General features: G+C 35.0%; 1 long non-coding RNA gene across 1 annotated transcript; it reads left to right on the top strand.

The window, feature by feature from the left end:
- The first annotated feature begins 5,515 nt into the window (after positions 1-5,515).
- On the top strand, positions 5,516-7,063 carry LOC144633029 (uncharacterized). Its single transcript, XR_013566987.1, has 3 exons — positions 5,516-5,549; positions 5,824-5,889; positions 6,495-7,063. It is a non-coding gene; the product is annotated as an uncharacterized LOC144633029 (long non-coding RNA).
- The last annotated feature ends 212 nt before the right edge of the window (positions 7,064-7,275 follow it).

The following is a 7,275-nucleotide window of genomic DNA, read 5'->3' as shown; positions in this document are numbered from 1 at the left end:
TTACAAAAGTTACTAACAATAAACGACAACAAACAATGATAGCACAACGATTTAAATGACTAGTAATAAACTCAATAAAAGGCAAAAATGTGAATATTTTACGAATACTGCCATTTCAGCGTCGATTTGATTAGAAAATTTTAAATAATTAAGTCTTGTTTACAAAAATTGGAACAGAAAAATTCTATAAACAATTTGACTCGTTAAAGGTTTAAACTAATTGCTCATACTTACTAATATTAGGCAAGACATGGAAGCAGTTCAGTTTTCAGTGACTGTCCCAAAATATACGAAAGTATTAAATCAAAAAGCGATTTCCTGGCCTCGGAAAACCATGAAAACATGTCTTTGCATGTTACGATTTTATAATCTATTACTCCGCTTTATTTTTGTTACAGTAATTCTGGTAATTCATTCTTGAATAACTTCGAGAAAAATCCGTTTAAAGTTGTTCGAGATTGCTGTATGAATTTTAAGCAATAAAAGCTTTAATTATTTTTTTGGACAGTCATTCGAAAAATGAACTGAGACGCCTAACATGCGCCTGAAATGCGTGTTATCCTTGGAAATGTTTTACAATTGTTCAAAAATTAATATTGACAGCAATGGTGAGCCAAGAAACTCAATACTTGGTACTAGACGATTAGATTATTTTGGACACGAACGCCAAATGCTTTTGTGATTTACCTATGAGAGGAAGACTTTGCCTGATGGTAACTGGCTATTGTGAAATGACTTAAATGGCTTCTTATATTAAAGCGATTGTCACCGGCGGCTAAATTACAATTAATACCTCTGGATAAATTTCCATATATGCCTGATTTCTTCTGAAGTTCATCAAGGTCTTGTCTCTCCAGTTTTTTCTTCGCTTTGATCCACATGGACAGTACGTAAACGGTCATGACAAATAAGACTGAAAGAGAACACAAAGCTACCTGTTAAAATCAGAGGAATTAAACATGTTTAGAAATATAGTGCAAACCCGACTTCTGAGGCCCCATTAGGGGTTTTAGGGATACGGGATATTTGGGGAAAAAATTATAGGGATATGGGATATTAAGAAAGGAGATTGTGGGATATCGAAATAACGGGAATTAATGGGATACGGGATATTTAAGGCCAAAAATTAATGGGATACAATGGGGCCTTACTTCTCGAGCCATCCGATAACCTGAACCAGTTTGCCCACAGTAAATGAACTTCTAAAAGCTGAGTTAGTTTGAAATTCGCGGGATTTATGTCAGCATAAACACACTCTCAAATTATGATAATATTTTTGTCAAAATTCCATCTTCGTTTATTAGTTACATATGTTCTTTCATACCAAAATTTATTATATAAACTAGAGTAAAATACCAGGAGTTTCTCTAGCTGAGAAAAATCATATCTTCACACGTAAGAATAACATGTTTCCTTCACATGTGAAAACATCGATTTCAAAACCTTTTCTGACAAGTTTTCCCTGTTTCAATCCTGAATGAACCAAAGTAAATCGATTTTAAGTCGAAACATCTTCGGATCTTCCACGGCAACCTTCGGCAATCTTCGGAAATCTTCGGTAATTTTCGGGAAAATTCGGAAAATGTTCGGAAACATTCGTACGAGCTTCGGACAACATTTTGAAAATCTTCAGAATATTACATGGTTGCTTGGAGATATAAAATTTATCTTCGAGTGTTCAAATCGATATCTCACGAGTGAGCTGAGCATCATCTATATGTGTTCTTTATACCAAAAAATACCGTAAAAACCCGCAGATAAGCCGCACCTTTTTTCCAAAAATCTTCGCTCGAAATCGAGGATGCGGCTTATCTGCGGGAACATTTGGAAAAGGTGCCGAACATTTCGTGAATTGACACTTTTATGGAAAAGCATGCAAAATTAAATGCATGGGTTCTAACGACTTATTTTTAGCTATTGGCTGACCTTGGAAGCCATTTTGTGTTCATTACATTCCGATCATGCCATTGTTAGTTACAAATTTTGTTTTCGAAAATCTCAGTGGGAGATGAAACAACTGGTCTTGCTCTGCCAAAAAAATTTGTGATTTTCACTCGTTGCGTCTGCTTTGGATTTGCATTTCTACGCTAAGTGATTGGTAAAATAAAAACACTCGCGCCACTACTTTCTCAACCAATCAGAAGTAAAACCAATCACGACTCGCTCAAAAGACGTTTCCCGCGCTTCGCGCCATGCATTTGCTTGCACCCGATTCGCCCGAAATCGACCGCATATAAGCGAATCGAATTATCATCAAATTACCGCATGCAAACGGATAAAGTAGGCCCTATTCACCTATCAAGAATTGTGACGTATCAGGTAAAATATGTGAGTCGGAAGGCACCGTCGCTGTCGCATGCGACTAACGTGGGAAACATGGCTACCGATTGCTTGGTTTAGAGTTTTTTTTCATAGCTGCCAGCTTTGGAAAGAAAGAACCACACGCTTGATTTCAGAGGAACAAAAAAATGTTTTTAAAAAGTACCATGAAAAGGGGATGAATTCTACAAGACGGGAAATGGGAAGCATAATTAGGGAATGTGCTGCCTGAGGAGCAAGTAAAGGTAAGCTTCCAACAATTGAATATAAGCTTATGATTTATGAATAATTCAGTTCCTATGTCGTACGCTTATAAGCAAAAATAAATTACTTTCCTTCACTACAACTCATGCATTAAAGTGTAAAAAGCTAGCTGATATCGGCCATCGAGTGCTGCCTCGATGATAACCTGAACTAGTTCTGCAGGTTATCATCGAGGCAGCACTCGATGAAAGCATTTTAGCTCGAAATAACGGAGTTTCGAATAACTGAATTTCAACTAAATGTCTAACTGTATTAAAATTTAAGGACAGATTTCCGCACAGCCCCCAACATTAATTATGTATGCAATTATTTCATACTATCACTATACATAAACAGCAATCATGAAAAGAACGAATCAGTCAGAATATTGTATGCATAATTAATGGGGGGGGGCTTTGCGGAAATCTTGCCAAATTTAATTGTACTGGCGACACACACAGGCTGCAGTTGTTGTTTTACGTTAGCTCTGATAACTACGTTTATATACGTACCAGATTGAGAGAATAATTCATCAAAATAGCGAAATTATCCATTCGCTGTTTTCACCGTTCCCATAATACATCTTGTTTACCCCCCAAAATTTTTGCATAAGCATTGTTTTCAATTTCTCTTGGGATTTACAGTGACGTGCAATCGTCCCCAGAGAAATTGAAAACAATGCTTATGCAAAAATTTTGGGGGGTTATTTGTATAAAACAAGATGTATTATGGGATCGTGAAAAAAGCGAATAGAAAGCAGCCTTTATAAACTTACAACATAGAGCCCAATGCCCTATTCAATTAAAACCACCATAAGATAAATTAAAAATAAAATATAGAGGGCGCTAAATCGAATCATTACGGTAGCTCAATAAATTTATTATTTTTTAAATATTATTAGTGTTCAATAAAAATGTATATAGCAAATTCTTGTTTACTAATCTGATTTGTAATAAAAATAATAATTTCTCTGAGTAAATAAATACAGAACTAAAGCTATACATGCTTTAGCAGCTCATATCTCAGAATGTTAAAACATGTTTTAGGCCTGATAGTGGTCATCCTCAGTGAACTTGAGTCTACTCACCTGCAGATACGAAAATATGATGAGAAGTCACTTGGAATTTGATAAGTTTATTACGGCTGTAGTAACACAGAAATCTCGAACTGAAATTCCGTGTGACTGTGTAGCGCATATAATTAGTGTTCACTCTAACAAGCGTGCCCGCTCGTACTGTACGTTTTAATTTGTCACTTTTCAAACTGATCACGTGCACGTGCTGTTTTCTGGCGTTAAAATTTACACTGAAGAAGGGGCAGTAGCCCCGAAATGTATGGAAATATTTTTCTTTCATCGGTGCATTTTACATTTACATTTTACATTTTAAATTATTGCTTTAATATATTACGGCTGTACAGGGTTTGAGAAATATATCAAGCTAGGTTATTTATTTTACATAAGTAGACCTATTAATACAGGTGTATTATATTTTCCCTTATGATCATTAAACAACAACAAACCAACAATACTGTGAAGGCAGGTTATAATTAGGGTATTGACTTTTCGGAATGAATAAATGTACTGACTTTACTGAATGAATGAAATAATACTTGGTTCTTAAACCTTAAGACTTAAGGGTTTAAAGGGACACTGTCACCAGTTTATATTCAAAACCTCAAGTGCCTAAAGACATGGAAACAACCCTCCAAGTTAAGACCATTTTAGTCACCATGGCGACTAAAATTTTGGAGCTGGCAACTATATTGAAACCGAACTCGCCAGCCTGGCGACTAAAATGGAAAAGAAGGATTGAAAGTGTGAGCTGGTGACCAAACTTGAGCAGTTGGTGGCCAAATGGCCACCAAGGAAAAAAATAAATTTGGAGGGTTGGGAAACTACGAATAGTGGTCCAATTTTTGTTAAAAATCACCATGCAAGTGTACTGAGACGATAAACATAATATCAAGTGATTATATAATTGTTGTGATGTCATCAGGAACATTAGATCTCCACTTGAAAAAACCAGGCTGATGTTTTCAAGTTTTGCCCTTGTGGACTGGAGAAACACCTAAAAATTATTATGGCTCCCTTTCTCCTTGAACAACAATTTATTTTCTATCGCCAACTTGATGTACTTGGTACACTCCATCTACGAGAAGACCTATTCACCAATTTAAGTACTTTTTAGCGAAAAGCATTAAAATCCCTGTTACAGTGTCCCTTTTATTTAAACCCCTTATTTAAAATTTAAATTCTCCATTCTATTTCCCACGTAATAATTTGACTTACCGTATTGCGTTAGTAGATATAAAATCCTAGCTAGTTACTTTATATCTCACAAGCATTGTATGTATGCTTTATATTTTTACATAAATAATTAAAATTATCATTGAACCAGCAGCAACATTGCATTTATTACTGTCACAAAGTGTGAGGCACAGCTGTGACTTGATGGTTAGCATGCTAAACTCTCCTTTGCTTAATATTAAAATGCAGTACAATTAATAATTATTTCTATTCAAGCTGCATTGTTTGGTTCCATACTCCTCCCCCCCACAGGAGGGATTAAAAATTACTGGGGGTGGGAGGGGTAAAGTTCTGATTTCTGCCTTCCTTGGTCACAGGCCCATTTTCCCAAAAAGCAGCTGGTCTCAGAGCATAGGAGGGGTCTCAAAGGCCAAAAAGGTTATAATTATAAGGAAATGTATGAACCTTATTGAAATTACCAGAGGATGGGGGGGGGGCTTAGGAAAAATCCCTTTTGTGGGGGAGATATGGATAATTTTTGGAACTACACATTTTGAAATTAATTTAGAATATAATTAATTTGCAGAATTTGGATAAAAAATCATAGTTAATAATAATAATAATAATAATAGTTCAAGAATTAGCGGTTCTAGAAAACAACAGACTTCTAGTATCAAGATGCTTCATAGAAAGCAATAAGCCGAGGGTACAATTTTTTCCAAGAGATGTCATGTGAGAGGTGAAATTATCATATTCTTTGCTTGTTTTCGATCATCCTGCCTAGTTAATTGGTAAACACCATTGTGTTTTTGGTGATCATCCAGGTGTGGACATTTTTTGGGCTAGACAATATTATCATTGTGTTTATTACTAACTATTATTCTTATATCAGTGCCATGCATTCTTGCTAAATATCTGTTGCTTTCAGATAGTCATTAGGGGTACTTTGTTTATATTGTATTAATGTCCTTTTTAACATATTTTTTTTTATTTGATTCTCTCTTTTTTGATAGTAAAGCAAAGGGAAAAAGGAAAAGTGTCTGTTAAAGTATTGCAGGAAGTTTTTAACAGAAAATGCAGTATGAAAAGCTTTGTATTATTCTTTGATTCAGAAAACAATACAACATGGTATATATGGTATATATTAAGGTCATCATAAACCTAACTTGAAATTGTCGACAATTCAGGAAATCCCCCACCCTGATAAGGTTTTCAAGAACTCAGTTTTGAATTATAAACAATTCTGTATCATTTTTATGCCCTTCCTTGTATTATTCTATACTTGCTTTAAGATCATAGCACAATAGTTATTTAGGTTATATTTAAAATGAATAACTGCTATACTGCCTTGTGAATACAGGAAATATAATTTTCATTTCAAAATGCATCCTTATTGCCTAAGAAACCAAAGAATCAGAATAAAAACTATTGTCAATAGACTCTTGAACACACAAAATTATTACATTGAGTATGTTTTGTGTGATAGAGTTATTGTATAGTTTTAATAGTAATAATAATAGTTAATACATTTATAGTAATAATTTATGCATAATTTAAATTTATTAATAAACAGGTGTATTGCTGTATGACATACAATAGGTATAGTGTAACCTAAAGGGAAAGAAAACTTGTCAAAACAATGGATGCAATTATAACTAAATCACCTCTTTTGGTTTCATTGTAGGTGACCTTGTGGGAAAAGCAGGCCAGAAAATGCCCTATGTAAGAGCAGGGCAGATGGGAATTGTGTTCAAAGATTTTCCCAACACTTTGGAAAAAGAATTTGGGATAGATCCAAGAAAGCCACACTTGTATGGAAGTGCGCAACGGCGAAAGTTTGCTCTCTCACGGTCCATCTTCAGCCAGTCATCCACGTCCAGTGACGGTTCATCCGCATCTTCCACAAGCCAACTATATATACTTCGTTCGGAAAAGCGTCCAGAGATATATAATTTTATAAAGTGGCCTGGTACTTAAAAAATGCTCAAGTAATATTAGCGAGGACCCTGGGAACGAGGTTGCGTCTTTCTTAGTGCTGAACAAGTGTTTTTGAATAAAACGAAACAGTGTGACATTGTATTGCTGTTATTGTCTTTGACCCTGAAATGAAACATATCTTATGAACACACACCTTTCACCGAATGGAAATAATATGTAGCCGAAAGTCGAGTACACTGCCTAAGAATTATGATATGGAAGTACAATTGATGTTTGTATTTTAGTTGACAGTTTATTAAACGATCTGTCATTTGGGGTTTATTGTCGTTTCTTTTTTCATTTTATTGGCGCGCTAGATTTAGGTCGTTTGTTTTTCTGTTTTTTTTTTTTTTTTTAATTTAAATACGCGGCATGTTGTGAAAAGTTAACTATGCTAGACTACTCGAAGGCCGTTAATGTAGAGGTCAGCGCTTTTTTAAAGGGAGGAATTTATAACATACCGAATCTACTGTTTTTTTCATCGCTAG

The sequence above is a fragment of the Oculina patagonica genome, chromosome 12 (assembly GCF_052425735.1).
Source record: "Oculina patagonica isolate OP01 chromosome 12, crgOcupat, whole genome shotgun sequence".
NCBI classification, from domain to species: domain Eukaryota; kingdom Metazoa; phylum Cnidaria; class Anthozoa; order Scleractinia; family Oculinidae; genus Oculina; species Oculina patagonica.
Note: the sequence above shows the minus strand (reverse complement) of the source record. Positions and strands in the feature narration are given on the sequence as shown.